This window comes from Notolepis coatsorum (genome assembly GCF_963971535.1).
Source record: "Notolepis coatsorum genome assembly, chromosome: 10".
Classification (NCBI taxonomy): Eukaryota; Metazoa; Chordata; class Actinopteri; order Aulopiformes; family Paralepididae; genus Notolepis; species Notolepis coatsorum.
In genome coordinates, this window is record NC_140174.1 from 61,327,219 (window position 1) to 61,347,022 (window position 19,804).

General features: G+C 40.8%; 1 pseudogene across 1 annotated transcript in view; it reads right to left on the reverse strand.

The window, feature by feature from the left end:
* The window catches only part of LOC311236195 (cGMP-dependent protein kinase 1-like), a 935,082-nt pseudogene that overhangs the window by 801,816 nt on the left and 113,462 nt on the right, over window positions 1-19,804 (reverse strand). Inside the window, exon 2 of the transcript in view lies at window positions 14,575-14,740. The product of the transcript in view is annotated as a cGMP-dependent protein kinase 1-like (transcript). The remainder of the gene's footprint in view (window positions 1-14,574; window positions 14,741-19,804) is intronic.

The window sequence follows — 19,804 nt, forward strand, 5'->3', positions numbered from 1 at the left end:
TAATCGATAGAAAAAAGGTCATAAATAAAAGACAATTACATTTTGGCCTCTGTAAAGTGACAGCAGCATCTGCACCCTTTTAAAAAGGGATAGCTCACCCAAAAAAAGAAATCTACCAATTACACACCCCATGAATCCTTGAATTCATGGAGATTTGTTTGTTTGTCGCATTCCTGAGCCAATAATTCAAGCCAGTCATCAAATTATTGGCTCAGGAATGCAACAAAAAGAAATCACCATGACTTCAATTAAGGCTTCATGGGGAGAGTAATCGATCAATTACATTTTGGCCTCTGTAAAGTGACAGCAGCATCTGTACACCCTTTTAAAAAGGGATAGCTCACCCAAAAAAAGAAATCTACCAATTACACACCCCATGAATCCTTGAATTCATGGAGATTTGTTTGTTTGTCGCATTCCTGAGCCAATAATTCAAGCCAGTCATCAAATTATTGGCTCAGGAATGCAACAAAAAGAAATCACCATGACTTCAATTAAGGCTTCATGGGGAGAGTAATCGATCAATTACATTTTGGCCTCTGTAAAGTGACAGCAGCATCTGTACACCCTTTTAAAAAGGGATAGCTCACCCAAAAAAAGAAATCTACCAATTACACACCCCATGAATCCTTGAATTCATGGAGATTTGTTTGTTTGTCGCATTTCTGAGCCAATAATTCAAGCCAGTCATCAAATTATTGGCTCAGGAATGCAACAAAAAGAAATCACCATGACTTCAATTAAGGCTTCATGGGGAGAGTAATCGATCAATTACATTTTGGCCTCTGTAAAGTGACAGCAGCATCTGTACACCCTTTTAAAAAGGGATAGCTCACCCAAAAAAAGAAATCTACCAATTACACACCCCATGAATCCTTGAATTCATGGAGATTTGTTTGTTTGTCGCATTCCTGAGCCAATAATTCAAGCCAGTCATCAAATTATTGGCTCAGGAATGCAACAAAAAGAAATCACCATGACTTCAATTAAGGCTTCATGGGGAGAGTAATCGATCAATTACATTTTGGCCTCTGTAAAGTGACAGCAGCATCTGTACACCCTTTTAAAAAGGGATAGCTCACCCAAAAAAAGAAATCTACCAATTACACACCCCATGAATCCTTGAATTCATGGAGATTTGTTTGTTTGTCGCATTCCTGAGCCAATAATTCAAGCCAGTCATCAAATTATTGGCTCAGGAATGCAACAAAAAGAAATCACCATGACTTCAATTAAGGCTTCATGGGGAGAGTAATCGATCAATTACATTTTGGCCTCTATATAAAGTGACAGCAGCATCTGTTCACCCCAAAGAAATAAAAGAAAACTAATAGTGTTCATCCCCAGTGCAATAGTTCAAGAGCTTAGTGATTTTCTCTTTTCCTTTTTTAAATCACAGGAAACAGTATGGAACAATAAATGAGCTTGAATCGTCATCACTGTATGACATCTGTATATCGAATGCTTTGTAAAACAAAAGCTCTTTGACATCAACTACATGAGGTCCATCTGTAGTACACACAACTTTAAATGCATAAAAATGGTCATCCAGAGACACGGTTTGTAGTGCAAATGTAAACAACAGTAACCTCTCATCTTTAAGAACAACACGGTGGATTTTGTGAAAAACTGGAACCTCACTAAGAACTTTAAGGCAAACAACTAAACCTGGACGATACATATTTCCATGGTGTTTGGCCCATCTAACATTTAACACCTTGGTGTCACTTGGTACCTGAAGAGTCTCCGCTATCTCACAGCCTCTGTCCATCACATTTAATGCTACCATTTTACTTGGACCAAGCACCAGTCTGTTGGGATCAAATGTCTGCCAATTGTATGCTACTTGACTTTGGTGTTTCTTTGCCAACGTTTTAGTTATATTTTTGAAGCTTTTTAGTTGTTTTTTAAAGAAATTATGCTTCGCTTCATAGCGCATGCACCAGACATGCAAAAGTGGTCCAATTTTACGAATACATGTAGGATAGTGCACCATAAAATGATGCTTTGGTAGTAGCCTCCTGTTGGGAAACAAATGCTTGAATAACCCGTGGTGCTCTGCAATCAAGTGTTTTAAATAAATAGTAATGCCAGTTGATAACCTGGGAGAAAATACAATATCTGCTATTTGAAGCAACAGCAGAAGCAAATACCAGTGTTGATCATTTGGACAAACCAAGTCTCCAAAGATAAGTGGTAGATTGCGAAGTAAACACCAAGATTGGATTGCATTTAACCCCAAGTCATTTGAGGTCTCTACTAACTTCAATGCAGGTGGCTTGTTGTTTTGTTCCAGGTAACCATAGTTAAAGCTCTTAATTCTCAAGTCTATTTCCTTTGATGTTGTGTAGTTTTTAATCAAGTGTAGTATTAGCAGTTTCATTTCATATTGTGCCACGCCCTCCAAGATATCATGCATAATATCGACAGAGAAATTGTCACATGTATTGAAGTACTGCAAGGAATTTAGAATGCAAGAACGTTTAACTCCCATCACATAGGGAAGACCAATAGTAGTCTCCATTGTGTGGCAGTGTTCTGCATGAAGTGCTCGAGTTCGCATAACTATCTTGGGTGAATCTTCTTTGAATTCCGTCTGAAAGTCCTCTTTCTCAGCAAGACAAAAGCGGCAACAATATCTGGCACTGAATGATTCTACGAAACCAAACAAACCGTGAATACCAAGGTTGTCACCTGTAACTTGGACAATAGTTCCATACACTGGCTGATCATACAATGGGACCTTAATTCCATCCTTCTCCAGTATTTTAATATCTTCCACAAGTGGAGCAAGTATTTTAGAAAAGCCATGTGTTTTAATGTCTTGGGCATGGAATAAAGCGACCAAATGAATATTAAGCAGAATTGAGTTGTACTTTGGAGAAAAATTACGCAAGGTGAAATAGATTGCTCCTAATTTATGTATTCCCTTTTTACTCCCCAACGGATTCGCGCATTCAAAATCATCATAGAAAAGCTGCACCTGAATTGCATGCTTCTGTTTTGAAAATAGAGGATGACTCTTGAAATACTCTCCATCACACAAGTCATTAAGAAGATCTTCTCTTAAACTGGAATCACTCTGCATCATCTCTTTTATATTAGGGTGTTTGTAAATAAAGTCTAATGTTTTCAAAATTGGGATATAAACACATTTATCAGTAACAACAGCCTGATCATAAGTTCCAGTAGTCCGATTGCGCAGGGTATCAAATCTTGTACCAAGGACATATTCAACTGGGTCTACCCTTCCCCACTTCTCTGTAAAATATTGCCTTCTCTTAGTTTCAGAATTTAAGATACAAAAGGGATTTTCAATTTCTTCATAACACTGATCAATTTTACACTCAACCTCACTTTTGATAGGTTCCTGTAAAGATAGACACTGCTTCACATATTGTTTTGCTTGATTATGGATATCATCAACAATCACTTCCATTGAAGTTACCAAAGAGTTGATTATTGTTTCACCTACACCTGCCACTTTAAGTTCAGCTACTGTTGCAGCACAGCTGTCTACAAGACTATTATTAAGAAGGACTGGAAGGACTGGGTCAGAAGGGGCACTGCCTGATGGAAAGTCATCAACATAACTTTCAGCTAAATGTTCAGCTGTAGAGCGGCCTTCACCAGGATCATCACATGGTTGATGACGTGCTTTAAGATGCTTTCGAAACCCAGAAAAAGTGCAAAAGACATGTAAACAACCAGGCTGACCACATTTAAGACGAAGTGTCCTTCCTGAACAAAGTCCGTGGATCATCCTTAAGTGCCTCATCAGTGAATTGGCATTTGCCTGAGAGTTTTTGCAAATGAAACACAACATCTTATCAAAAAACACTGGAGCATCAGAGGCCTCAAGATAAAATATCTTCTCAGTATCAAAAGTCTGTGCAGCATCAGAGGCCTCAAGATAAAATATCTTCTCAGTATCAAAAGTCTGTGCAGCATCAGAGGCCCGAGATAAAATATCCTCTCAGTATAAAAAAGAAATCAGTGCAGCATCCGAGCCCTCATCTCTTTAACCCTGGGGTTGACATTAGTGGTAGCAGCATCGATCTTGTAAATGGCGGTTTGCAAGAAGTTGTACATATTGGCCAGATCCCGGTTGTATGAGGTACCAAAGACAAAATGAGCTTTGAAAAGCTCATCAAAAGAGGCAAGAGAGTCTGGTGACTTACAAGGGATTGCATGTTTGTCAATCACAATGAAGTACTTGTGAATCACACTCCTCTGGGTCCCCACAGCAAGCAGATAGGGTTGAAGGCTCTCCGTGATGCTGTCCAAATGCCCCTGGATACTGGTCCCAGTCTGTGACAAGAGAACTTCATTAGTCTTGCTATTAAAATTAGTCACGGTTTGCAAACCGTGGTCTTTGCATGATTTCAATCATGCAGGTCAATATCAGGGATGCACGATAATTATCAGGCCGATATCAGCAATTATGACGTCATCCCGATAAAAGTATTGATAGCTCTGATAATAAAAAAAATATATATATTTTTTTTACTTTTTTCTTTTCATGTCAACATTCACACGCACTATATATGCTTATTTAGGATTTGACTTGATTCAACAACAAAGCAGTCGGGGCAAAGGCAAGCCAAAAACGGTCGAAAATGTGGTTATTTGAAGTTTGGATTTTTTTTTCTCACAACTGAGGTAGGTAGATTACATTTTTAGAGACTAAAGTACCGAAAAAGGTACCGTTGGGTACCGGTATCGATTCACAGGTACCGGTACCGTATCGGTTCAAATGTGAACAGCATCCCTACTGACAAAGCACAATACCTGTTGGTTTTTAGTTGTTCAGGGAAACACATTGTTAATGACATTGACGGATTGTGAATTTTGTGATCGACTCAAATTATATTTATTTGGAAAAATAAATAGTCACTTTATTTGAAGAGTCAAAACTGTTCTCTTGGCTTTGTTTTGTTCATATAGTAACGCTCATGTCATGATAAATCTGGTTAGGTCAAAACTACAGGAATATACATAACATTTTTTATAATTATAGTACAATAAATATATATATCGGTTATCGGTATCGACCTTGAGGAGCAGAAAGTTATTGGTATCGATATCGGGGTCAACAAATCAATATCGTGCACCCCTAGACAGAACAGTGATCCTTCTTATACTTTAATTCAACTGTAACTAGGGATGCTCGATATTGGCTTTTTTACCGATATACCGATATTGTCCAACTCTTAATTTCCAATACCAATTACAACCGATACGGATATATGCAGGGTTTCCCCCCCAAAAAACTGAATAATTTCAGGTAATTAACATTACATATGTCTTGTTGTGGAATTAACATAACATTATGCATACTTTTGACAATAAATAAAATCAGAATTTGTTCTTACTTGCCTGGGTAAATAAAAGTTGGTTATAGAAATGTAAAAAGAATAATTAATTTTTTTTTTACCGATATTTTCCTATATCACATTTGAATGCCAATATCGGCCGATAATATAGGCAACTGTAACCTTACCTTTATGAACTTCACAAGGGAGTCAATGGCTTCTCTGGCTGAGAGCTTTCCCGGTCTCTTGTTGCGTCCCTGAGGTGATGGTGGCAGGAGGTGGACAAGAAGCAAGAGGGAGGACATTTCACTGTCCCATGCTAAAAATACAAAAAATTAAATAAAAAAAATCAGAAATACATTTGACTAAAAGCTGTGTTTCCATTTGTTTAAAAAACAATTCACCCTTCCATTATTATATTCCTTTAATTCAAGCATACCATTGTTCAGTTCTATTGTGTCTGTTGTGGATTCAGCATTCTGAAGCAGGTCTTGAAGGTCGCCGGTCTGGGTGAGGCCACGGCTTTGTTCAAGGACTTTCTGCCTGCAGAAAGTAGGCCACTTCTCCAGGAACTTTGCAGAGATGTCATCACCAAACATCAGACTGAAATCCTGCTCAATCTGCAGACAAGATGGAATAAAACATGGTTGAAATTTTTTTGTCATACATTGTTAAATAGTAGGGCTGACCCCTATTAATCGATTAGTCGACTAATCGGTCGAAAGGGGCCGTAGTCGACTGGCCAACCTCTTAGTCGAATATAATATTATAAAAAAAATATATATATATATATATATATATTATAATTTTTTTCAAAAGAAAAGAGGCATAGAAGCGTGGCTAACGCTAATGGCAGGCATACCAGAGGCTAACTGCCTACGAAAACAGGCACAGAGGCACTGAAAGAGGATTTCATCAGTGGACCAATTGTATGCTTTTGCAGAGGACAAGAAGCCTTCAGTTGACTCCTTCAGACATTAAGCACCCCCCACAGCCCAAATGGAATGAAAAAAAAAAAAAAAAAAAAAAACGTTTTTTTTTTTTTTTTAACAATCCTAGTCGACCATCCAAATCCTTAGTCAGGGACAGCCCTATTAAATAGGTTCACCCTATGACCAGGGATGTGATCTAAATTGTTTAAAAAGGTCATTTTTTATTTCAGTTAGACTTTAATGCAAGCCACATACCATTCCTGTGATGTCTAGGAATCGTGGAAAGGTGGTGAATATTTCAGAGGACTTGATTGGGTCATGCATCATTTCTTGGCGATGGGTGAAGGTCTGTTTCATCTTCTCCTTGATGATTGCTTCATCAGTTGTATGCTTCATCAGTGCACTGGCCTCACGAAACTGGGTGTCTGTGGTTAGCTGGTTTTCCTCAGAGAAGGGGGCTCTGTCGCCAGAACTTGGACCACCTGTAACAGTGTAGAAACCACACATACTGCTGCAATACTTTCCAGTGATATGCATTTACTATAATGATCCATCTTCACAGTTGCTAGATAAACAGTGGACTGGGACAATCAAAATTACATACCGATCAGTGGCTGAACATTACGGCTCTTCTTTTGTCCCTCTGATGCTATCTTTTGAAGTGATTTCACCCTCCATGCCAGAAACCCACTCCCATCTACTGGATTGTAATACTGCTCCTAAAACACAAGAAGTAAAGAGGAAAAAAAAAAGTTATTTGGTTTAAATGGGCATGTGTAAATGTGTTTATTTCTCTCCTTAAAACTTAACACATGCCCTTCTCTGAAGAATTGCTAAAATCAAGGTCAACAGGTAGGACATCTGTGGTTCTTAAATTGTTGAGGTTAGGAGAAATGGTCAGCATACAGAAATGTTAACAAATATTTAGTTGAAATCGTACTCCGCACAGCCCTTTTAAGCAATTCCAGAGAAGTGAGGAGTAATGGGGTTGGTGTTTTATGTACCATGCATGTGATTGGATAATGTTATGCATAATGTTGTGTTAATTCCACGACAAGAGATATGTAGCTTAATGTTAATTACCTGAAATTATTCCTTTTGGGGGGGGGGGGGGAGAAACCCTGCATATATCGGTATCGGTTGATATCGGTATTGGAAATTAAAGAGTTGGACAATATCGGTATATCGGATATCGGTAAAAAAAAGCCAATATCGAACATCCCTAGAAATTATATAACAAGAATGACCTATAAACATAATAATTGTTAGACTAGAAGTCTTTATTTGTCATGCAATTTTAACACACACGCAAGATGGGCGACCCACAGGAACACACATGCACTGAGTCGCCGATGAAATGTCTCTCTGCACTTTTCCCTGATGTACTTACATATCCCAAATTGCCCTGGGGATCGGCCAGGTATGGGAATAAGGCAGTGATGCCCTTTGCGTAGTCTTCTTTAACACGCCTTGAAGGACTCGTCCTACAGTGCACACATACACAAGTATGAGATCCAAACAAAAGTATTGCTGTGCCAATGCCTTCTGCACAATCTATGTAAAGCGCTTTGGATAACCATTTATCATTTACCAATTCTGCAAAAAGGAGGATCTTAGTAAAAACCAAAAATGTGTATTGGGTGCGTAATGTTTAGATAACATAATTACCCATGCTCTTTTGCCATGTGCGCAACCAATATCTTCACCATGTCGCGTCTTCTGGTATCCGTTAGGGTTTTCGTCCGAGCATAATCGGCAATGATCCTCTCTCCTCCAGCTGTGTCCCTCAGAATCTTTTCAGTCATCTAAGCGGGAGTAAAAAGGGGGGGGGGGGGGGACACACATGGATAGACAGTCATTTGGTGTCCAAGTATATTTAACCCTTTCACTGCCACACTAGTACCAGTATGTGGTATACAGTATGTGGTACAGTATGTGGTATACAGTATGTGGTACAGTATGTGGTATACAGTATGTGGTACAGTATGTGGTATACAGTATGTGGTACAGTATGTGGTATACAGTATGTGGTACAGTATGTGGTACAGTATGTGGTACAGTATGTGGTATACAGTATGTGGTACAGTATGTGGTACAGTATGTGGTATACAGTATGTGGTACAGTATGTGGTATACAGTATGTGGTACAGTATGTTGTACAGTATGTGGTACAGTATGTGGTACAGTATGTGGTATACAGTATGTGGTACAGTATGTGGTGCAGTATGTGGTACAGTATGTGGTACAGTATGTGGTATACAGTATGTGGTACGGTATGTGGTACAGTATGTGGTATACAGTATGTGGTACAGTATGTGGTATACAGTATGTGGTACAGTATGTGGTACAGTATGTGGTATACAGTATGTGGTACAGTATGTGGTATACAGTATGTGGTGCAGTATGTGGTACAGTATGTGGTACAGTATGTGGTATACAGTATGTGGTACAGTATGTGGTGCAGTATGTGGTACAGTATGTGGTACAGTATGTGGTATACAGTATGTGGTACAGTATGTGGTATACAGTATGTGGTATACAGTATGTGGTACAGTATGTGGTACAGTATGTGGTATACAGTATGTGGTACAGTATGTGGTATACAGTATGTGGTACAGTATGTGGTATACAGTATGTGGTACAGTATGTGGTATACAGTATGTGGTACAGTATGTGGTATACAGTATGTGGTGCAGTATGTGGTACAGTATGTGGTACAGTATGTGGTATACAGTATGTGGTACAGTATGTGGTATACAGTATGTGGTATACAGTATGTGGTACAATATGTGGTACAGTATGTGGTACAGTATGTGGTATACAGTATGTGGTATACAGTATGTGGTACAGTATGTGGTACAGTATGTGGTATACAGTATGTGGTACAGTATGTGGTATACAGTATGTGGTACAGTATGTGGTATACAGTATGTGGTACAGTATGTGGTACAGTATGTGGTATACAGTATGTGGTACAGTATGTGGTATACAGTATGTGGTGCAGTATGTGGTACAGTATGTGGTATACAGTATGTGGTACAGTATGTGGTACAGTATGTGGTACAGTATGTGGTATACAGTATGTGGTGCAGTATGTGGTACAGTAGGTGGTACAGTATGTGGTATACAGTATGTGGTACAGTATGTGGTATACAGTATGTGGTACAGTATGTGGTATACAGTATGTGGTACAGTATGTGGTATACAGTATGTGGTACAGTATGTGGTATACAGTATGTGGTACAGTATGTGGTACAGTATGTGGTATACAGTATGTGGTACAGTATGTGGTATACAGTATGTGGTGCAGTATGTGGTACAGTATGTGGTATACAGTATGTGGTACAGTATGTGGTACAGTATGTGGTATACAGTATGTGGTACAGTATGTGGTATACAGTATGTGGTATACAGTATGTGGTGCAGTATGTGGTACAGTAGGTGGTACAGTATGTGGTATACAGTAGGTGGTACAGTATGTGGTATACAGTATGTGGTATACAGTATGTGGTACAGTATGTGGTACAGTATGTGGTACAGTATGTGGTATACAGTATGTGGTATACAGTATGTGGTACAGTATGTGGTATACAGTATGTGGTACAGTATGTGGTATACAGTATGTGGTGCAGTATGTGGTACAGTATGTGGTACATTATGTGGTATACAGTATGTGGTACAGTATGTGGTATACAGTATGTGGTATACAGTATGTGGTACAGTATGTGGTACAGTATGTGGTACAGTATGTGGTATACAGTATGTGGTATACAGTATGTGGTACAGTATGTGGTACAGTATGTGGTATACAGTATGTGGTACAGTATGTGATATACAGTATGTGGTACAGTATGTGGTATACAGTATGTGGTACAGTATGTGGTACAGTATGTGGTATACAGTATGTGGTACAGTATGTGGTATACAGTATGTGGTGCAGTATGTGGTACAGTATATGGTATACAGTATGTGGTACAGTATGTGGTACAGTATGTGGTATACAGTATGTGGTACAGTATGTGGTATACAGTATGTGGTGCAGTATGTGGTACAGTATGTGGTACAGTATGTGGTATACAGTATGTGGTGCAGTATGTGGTACAGTATGTGGTACAGTATGTGGTATACAGTATGTGGTACAGTATGTGGTATACAGTATGTGGTACAGTATGTGGTACAGTATGTGGTATACAGTATGTGGTACAGTATGTGGTACAGTATGTGGTACAGTATGTGGTATACAGTATGTGGTACAGTATGTGGTATACAGTATGTGGTACAGTATGTGGTACAGTATGTGGTACAGTATGTGGTACAGTATGTGGTATACAGTATGTTGTATACAGTATGTGGTACAGTATGTGGTACAGTATGTGGTACAGTATGTGGTATACAGTATGTGGTACAGTATGTGATAGTAAAGGGTTAACCTTCTGTAGTGCGGCAGTGAAAGGGTTAACCTTCTGTAGTGCGGCAGTGAAAGGGTTAACCTGCTGTTGTGCGGCAGTGAAAGGGTTTAGGTGACAAATGTAAACCATGACCCCCCCCCCCACCCCCATTTTCTCCCCAATTGTACTTGGCCATCCCCAATGCCCATGCTACCCCTTTATCAGAGTCACCATCTCCATTTCAAACAGTCATATGCAAAGCTTACCAGAGTGATACGAGTCAGGTCAGCACCGTTTCTTGGAGCAGGACTAGACTGCAAAATGATGGTGTCATCAGACTCCCCCTCATTGTCTGCACCAGAGCTGAGAACGGAGCTTTGGCTGCTGGAGTTGCTTGCAGAGGTCCTCACTGAATCTAACAATCATGTAGACATATAAGTGTGATTAGATAGGAATGTTTGTGACAAGTGTAATGTAAAAAGACCACATTAGATTAGGAAGGATCCACACGTTACATTGGGCATATATACAAAGATCATTTCAAAGTACAAAAATACACAGTACCTGTGTGACATTTTAGGTTAGCCAGGACACGTGTAGCCTTTTTACAACGCATCCGCGTTTCCGGCGCTCTGATTGGCCAGGTCATGTGACATGTGCGCCCAATAGCGTGTTTGCCCATTTCCGCGTCGAACAGCCTGCAAACTACCTGGCGTTCTATCGCCATGCTCTAAGACAAACTCTAACCTTAACCAACTTCGAAGAGTGCCCTTAACCAGTGTAGAAACTTGCCGTCCCACGATTGCCGCTCATGTCACATAACCTGGCCAATCAGAGCGAAAAAAACGGGAACCCGGAAATGTTGTAAAAAGGCTTCAAGCAGCCAGGACTGTATGGATGAGGCTATAAGGCTCCATGTTAGCAACTCACCTTCAGGATTTGAGTCTTGGGGTGAACAAATCTCCAACACACCCAGGTCTGGTTTTTTTAGAAGAAATTGAAACGCCTCGTCGTCGACTTCAGTGTTTGAGTCATCATAGACCTTTAAGTCCAAGGTACTAGGAATTTCAAATTTCTTGGCAACTATAAACAAAACAAGATTGCACAAGCTTATTGATAAATCTGTTGTGCAATTTATTTAATTTGTATTAATTAAAATGTCATAAAATGGGATATTAAAATAGCCACTGAAAATGTGATCATATGAGGAAGATTGACAGCCTTAATTGACATACTTAACACCGGTTCCTGACAGGCAGCGAGCGTGCGAACTGGAGACGAAATCGTGCGCGACACTGTCCTGATATGAGGCGGCGCGTGTCCGGGTGTGTCTGTGTGTGTGTTACCTGGAAGCACACAGGGGCAAAGCAGCCTGCGATTCTTGACCAATAAAAAGTGTTTAGGGGCGTGACTCGGCCGCGTAATCGCTCAACTAGAGACACAGCGAGCGAATATTTGAGGGGGGAACGACATCGCCGCTCAGTTTGCTGTCGCTCGCGGCAGGTCAGGATAGTCTGATTGAAACGAATACATTTTAATCATTTTCGCAATCACGCTCGCTCGCGTCACTGCCTGTCAGGAAGGGGTGTAAGACATTGATTGGTTCACTCTATCCTAAATAAAATGGATTGTGCTTTGTACTGTAGGCCTACAGCTTAAATTAACATGCAGGGAAAGCCTAAACTGATACCCAGTATGTTGTTGCATAGGGCAGTGGTTCTCAAACATTTCATGTCAAGGACCCCCCAAATTGACAATTAGCCCACAGACCCCCCATTTGAAAAGATGTGCCATGGACCCCCATAAGACAATATTTGTACGGCTCTAGCAGTGATTCTCAACCATTTTAATTCCAAGGGCACCCATTTAATGGCATTTGTATCTTTGGGACCCCAATTTATATTGTAAAATCAATGTTAATTTAACTCTTGACGGTGTACAATGGACGTTGGGGTCCATTTGTACACAGTCAGAGTTACAGACCAATAAGGGTCCATTTGGTTCCTAACTATCAAGGCGGACGCCATTTTGAGAACCAATGGCACGCTGTGCAAAATGTTTCACTCACCACACTCCAAAAAAGTTGTGAAGGTCAATTGGCCCTCAAAACAGATGAATTTCTGCCGGTCAACGTGTTTAACACGTACAGCCTGCATCTGATGGCAAATAAATAATAACAGTTACTAAGATGATACATATAGGGCACAACAACTCATGCATTATGAGGAGTGTTACAATTAGAAAATATTACAAAAGCACCATACAGTAAATTTCGCTGAGTACATTTTACTCAAACTGAGTAAAACTTTACTCACGTCTTGGGCTCAAATTGACTCAGTTTGAGTAAAATTTACTCTGTGAAATTTACTGTGAGGATAGTTCCACAAGTTTCCATTATATTATACATGGAGGCAGAACACACAAATTAGTCAACCCAGTACAATGGTTCAAATAAACACTTGTTGAACCGAACAGTGCGTCAAATTAACTTGTTATGTCCATTTACCACTAGTAAAACAGTCAACCTACAGCACATTGCGGCAAATTTACGTGACTCTATTTAGAGTAAAACACACGTTGTCTCTTCAGCAAAATCCGCCAACATGTAACATATAATTGTTCCATCTCCTGTACTATGTCTACTTGTCTTGTATGTTCTTAATACGTCAGTTTTTGTATGGATATAGTTATATCACTACTTTTAACAACAGCCTACAGGCATGGTCTACAGGTATGGTCTCAGGCCTATACAGGTATAGCCGCATGCAGGTGAAAATTAGCTTCTGGCTAACACTAGCTCATATACATTTTACATGAAAACCGACATGTTGATTAATGTGCACTGTCCCTGATAGCAATACTGTTGATAATTGAATACTCGTGTTGCACCGACGTACCTGTTCTTAAGTTATTGTCCATAAAACTGTAAAACGTTTATTTAATAGCGTGCGTGCTAGCAGCTAACATGCTAACATCGTGATAGATGGCTCTGTGGCTTAGCTGTAATGTACGGTGACTCTATTTAGAGTAAAACACACGTTGTCTCTGCCACCGTTTCAGCAAAAACCGCCAACATGTAACATATAATTGTTCCATCTCCTGTACTATGTCTACTTGTCTTGTATGTTCTTAATAAGTCAGTTTTTGTATGGATATAGTTATATCACTACTTTTAACAACAGCCTACAGGCATGGTCTACAGGTATGGTCTCAGGCCTATACAGGTGGAAATTAGCTTCTGGCTATACACTAGCTCATATACATTTTACATGAAAACCGACATGTTGATTAATGTGCACTGTCCCTGATAGCAATACTGTTGATAATTGAATACTTGTCCATACAACTGTAAAACGTTTATTTAATAGCGTGCGTGCAAACGTATAGCAGCTAACATGCGAACATCGTGATAGATGGCGCTGTGGCTTAGCTGTAATGTTGCAAATTAGTTACACACATTGCTGTTTAATAAATTAACAAATAATAATAATAATCTTACCTGGTATTTGGCATCCAAGAGAAGGAAAATATCGCTGTATTGCGCTCTTGCTGCACCTGAACTTGAAGCGAGGACTTGGCGAGAGAAAAAGATGGCGTCGGCACCTTTGGGAATTATATGGATAGTAGGCGTGACCAATGCTGTATTACTCCAATAGAAACTCTTCTGGAACTTTACTCTCACTCTATTGGCCACAGGCAATGATTATGCCCCAAATGGAGTAAATATGACTACTTGAGAGGAAAATAATAACTCCGTAATAATTACTCTGGGAAAATGACTCCCCAGTTTTTCCTGTGTACTACTACTACTACTACTACTACTACTACTACTACTACTACTACTACTACTACTACTACTACTACTACTACTACTACTACTACTACTAATGCTGCTGCTACTTATATTAGTATTAGAATAAAGGTCTCTGGTGGACATACCTTCCATGACATAAACCAGGGACCCACGTCTCCTTCCTTGATGATGCAGGCATCTTTGCCGTACTCCACCGGGTACATACAGTCCACTATCTCCTGAATCTGGGACAGCTCCAAGTTCTTCATGAAGTCATTGTCCAGGATGGCCTCTTTTATCAGCTCCTTAGACCTGGAGAGAAGAGGAGAGAGTGGAGAGAGGAGAGGAGAGGAGAGAGAGAAGAAGAAGAGAAGAGAAGAGAAGAGAAGAGAAGAGAAGAGAAGAGAAGAGAAGAGAAGAGAAGAGAAGAGGAGAGGAAAGGAGAGGAGAGGAGAGGAGAGGAGAGGAGGAGGAGAGAAGAGAAGAGAAGAGAAGAGAAGAGAAGAGAAGAGAAGAGAGAAAGAGAAGAGAGAGAAGAGAAGAGAAGAGGAGAGGAGAGGAGAGTGAGAGGAGAGGAGAGGAGAGGAGAGGAGAGAGAGAGAGAGAGAAGAGAAGAGAAGAGAAGAGAAAGAGAAGAGAAGAGAAGAGAAGAGAAGAGAAGAGAAGAGAAGAGAAGAGGAGTGATGTCAGTGAAATTTGTACAATGTGTTGTGGCTAATTTAGAGCTACCGGTATGGTTAGGAAAATCCTATTATTAATGCCCTGCAGGAATACTTCTTCAACTTTGATAAGTTACAGTACTGTCAATACGGTCAATGTATTGTCTCTCAGATACAGAACATGGTTAGATGGATAGAATGAACAGCATCGGAGAGAATGAACAGCATCAGATAATGAACAGCATCATAGAATGAACAGCATCAGAAAATGAACAGCATCAGATAATGAACAGCATCATAGAATGAACAGCATCAGATAATGACAGCATCATAGAATGGGTTAGAAACAGGGCTGGGTGATTCAATTACGATTCTGGCTTCCCATGGTCATGAAAACAAGATAATCAAGATAAAACGCATTATTATTGTTATTGTGCTGGGTGCCGTGTTGCTCTCATTTTGTCTTGTGTTGTAAACGCAGCGCGCCCTTCCTTCACTGAGGTGCGCAAAAAGTTTATTTACCGGAAAACGTGTCAACGGCAGAATCTGATTGGGTACTCTACTCACCGTCAAGTAGGTTGTGTGTTTCGTTTTGTACCAGGGACCTATTCCCCGTACCTTAGGGTGACCATATTTGATTTCCAAAAAAGAGGACATGTCCCCCCAGCCTCGAGATACTTAATGATACTCAGGCATGCGTTGCTCATGGGACGACTGGTTGCACTATGTTTTAATGACGCCGCGTGCGCACGCTCCCGCGCATGCGCATAGATGTTCCCTTGCATAGCACAGACTAAAGACAGTGCCTAATTGCCTCTACGAATGGAATGTAACACATTTCATTCACAAGTTTTGTGTGAATGTATCTGAGAACGTATTTGAACACACATGACGACCGGCCATATTGTTATGCAAGTAGTACTTAGCGAGTTGGCTCATCAGTCGAGTGCAGCACATTCCTGTGTGCACATCCGTGCATGTGCGTGTTTCTGCTCACAGACTGGTGCACGGTGTGCAACCCCCGTCCCATGAGCAACGCATGCCTGATGATACTCAACGTTTACTCAAAGATGCATTATTGTTTTAATATATTTAAAGTATGCCTCCTCTCTATGGATATACAAGTATTATTTTACTGTATATAACACAACAATATCTCTCTATAACCAAAGACCAAACCAAAGTTACTCAACAATCAGCATGCTTGATTATGCCTAGACAAATCTCAATGGCACAATAATAACTTAAAAATCAACCTGTAACAAAATAATAGCTCTTTTCAAGTCTTACTGGACAAAAATAAATAACAAAATATATGAAATAATAGAAAATAGAAAATCCAGTTAACAAATATATTTTTCAGACAAATCGTTTTTTTCTTGCCATGTTTCAATGAGATATTGTGCAATGGTTTCTGCTGTCTCATTTGATGTATTTAACCTTGATTCATTTTGTTTGCATGCCCACCCCTCTTCCAGTCAAAGTACTGTATTATGATTGGGAATATTTTCACTGCTCCGTGGTTTGATTTGAGTGCTTCATCAATCGAGTCGAGTGGGACGCTATAACAATTGGCTTCGGATTTAGTGCACGCACTACTGAACTTTTTGGCAGTGTCAGAGTCTGGAAATGCCTTTTTTAGCAAGGCACTTGTGCAATCCATAGATTGTGATGTTTCAGAGTATGAAATGCAAACGCACCCTCCCTCCGCTGCATTTACTTTACAGCATCCTCTGTTTTCCAGTACATTCTTTGGCATTGTGAACGTGAGCTGCGGTGCGCTCTGTCCCCTCTGCGTGTATCCTTTCTCTTCCTCTGTTTGTGAGCGTAGTTGTAGAGCCGCCCACAAAGCTTCTCAGGATTACGTCACATACGCAACAGATTACCGTAGTATTCTGTGCAATGCGCCAGTCAATTTAAGTATATGCAAACGGTCCGTGAAAGCCGGACATTATCATGAATTTATAAACCCCCCCCGGACGGCCCGGACACGGTGTGAAAAGAGGACATGTCCGGGCAAAAGAGGACGTTTGGTCACCCTACCGTACCTGGTTCAACTAAGTCGATCAACAGTCCCATTATCCAGATTCAATTAACCCGATGTTTGAATCCAGGCTTTCCCTGTTCCTCGAACGCTGATTCAGTCTCGTTCATTCGAACCAGACTTGATACTTGATTTCTCATCAAAACGTCAAAGGCTTGCAATTGATCATTCATTTTCTCAAGTCACATCCACGTCATCAAATCCATCAAACACCGCATCTCCTCAAACATTTGAATCCCAGTTACAATATCACAATAACGTGTGAGTGACACAATTCAACAATCCACATATTCAGATTCGTGGTAATTCATATCCACAATCCATGCATGAAGGCGCTTCAATTTATGCTTGAATGAAACACAATCCGGGCGCAAATACATCCACAGCCGAGAATATGAAACTAATCAGAGCCAAACGCCCGATAGGTTTCATTCATTAAAAATATCCCAGCGGGATTCACATTTGCAATGCTCCGACGTTATTAAAATAACCACATAGTGTGTATATCGCACCTCGCGAGAGCCGTATATGACGTGCATTATTTAGAACAAAGTAAATCCATAGGCTGAATATGATTTATTATCAGCATTTTAGGTATATTATTTTACAATTCAAAAGCCCCCTCTAGAAAAACGAACCACAAAAACATATTCAGAATCAATGGTATAATGGGATCTAGACTGTGAGAATTATTTCAGGAAGGGAGCTGGCATTTCTTTGCGAGGGCGTGGCCATGGTTTATCCTGAACTGAACTAAACCCTGCCATCGACCAGGTTCAAACTTTTTGATCAGTTGCCATAGTGATTTAGAAAATCGCACGTCGGGGAACCGAAAGGTCTAGTTTAAGTCAAGTTATCCTGAACACTATCCGGCTAACTCAGTTAGCCAGGTACAAGGAACAGGGCCCAGTTCTTTGTTTTCCGGTTGTGATTGTAACGATGGGAAGCGGCAGGAGAGCGTGTTGTTGAGCATGAAGGTTCCGAAGGCCCATCGCAAGAGTATACGCTCCTGTCACACGGATCAACGGAGAGATGGAGAAGGGACTAATTGATTTTGGACTGCGTCAACAGTCTGAGATCGAGTGGCAGTACTGGCATGAGGTGCTAAAAGGACTTTGCCAAGGCGTAAAGCCAGGGGGAAGACACTCTGAAGGTAGAGACTTTAATACCTCTGGCTGGGTAACATTCTTGTGCTCTCTCCACTTGGAGAGAAGGATGCATGCAGGCTTCACTTGTGAGTGGAGAGAAGGAAGCATGCAGGCTTCACTTGTGAGTGGAGAGAAGGAACCATGCAGGCTTCACTTGTGAGTGGATAGAAGGATGCATGCAGGCTTCACTTGTGAGTGGAGAGAAGGAGGCATGCAGGCTTCACCTGTGAGTGGATAGAAGGATGCATGCAGGCTTCACTTGTGAGTGGAGAGAAGGAAGCATGCAGGCTTCACCTGTGAGTGGATAGAAGGATACATGCAGGCTTCACTTGCCAGGGTTGCATGAGTTTTGTTTTTGGACATTGGTGCACCCTCTTTGTTGTGGTTATTTAGACTCACGGCACTTATTAGGCCTCACTTGTATGTAGTGTGTGTGTGTGTGTGTGTGTGTGTGTGTGTGTGTGTGTGTGTGTGTGTGTGTGTGTGTGTGTGTGTGTGTGTGTGTGTGTGTGTGTGTGTGTGTGTGTGTGTGTGTGTGTGTGTGTGTAAGCGTGCATATGCCTGCATTATGTGTGCAATAGATGGATATTGGCCCACAGTGAGCCTGTACTTTTGGTGACACAATCAGGGTGCGAATCATGGGGGAGCTCGGTGAGCCATGGCTCCCTTAGATCAGACATCAGCTCCCCTGAAAACATGATTTGTGAATTTTGGGGGGTCTCTAAAATACTGACAATAAATGCTATTTTTGCCATGCATTTAAAAATGTCTGTAATTTTCTGTATCGTCATCATCGTGTATAATAATAGAATTAGGCTATTTTGATGTATTAATGATTTGCGCACAAATTCACCGTAATAGACAATAGCATAAATCGATGGGGTTGCGGCACTGCAGATATACCCTACTCGTAATACGCATGCAACATGCATGCTATTCTTGCGTTTACCATTCGGAGCGTGCGGCGCTGCACTGCAGTCTGCACTCTGCAGGCACAAATAGACGCATCCAGGATAATGTCGAAAGTTAAACGGAATATCAAAGAAGTAAGCCTTCTAACCAATTTTGATTTTACAAAGAAGGCGAAGCAACTTGCTGCGGGGACTACTTCTGTGACATGCAGATTTTGAGAATTGGGCAGACCATCAGGACAGGTGGGTGGCGATAATGTTGCATTTTTTTGCCTACTGGAGATGAGGAGTGACTTTTAATAAAACTGCAAGAAGAACAAATGTAATTCTCTCCGCGGCAGTGAGCTGGAGTCTCTCTCTCTCTCTCTCTCTCTCTCTCTCTCTCTCTCTCTCTCTCTCTCTCTCTCTCTCTCTCTCTCTCTCTCTCTCTCTCTCTCTCTCTCTCTCTCTCGGGGCGTCTCTCTCTCCGCGGGCGTCTCTCTCTCTCTCTCTCCCCCCCCCCGTACACGTACACACACACACACACACACACACAACACACACACACACACACACACACACACACACACACACACACACACACACACACACACACACACACACACACACACACA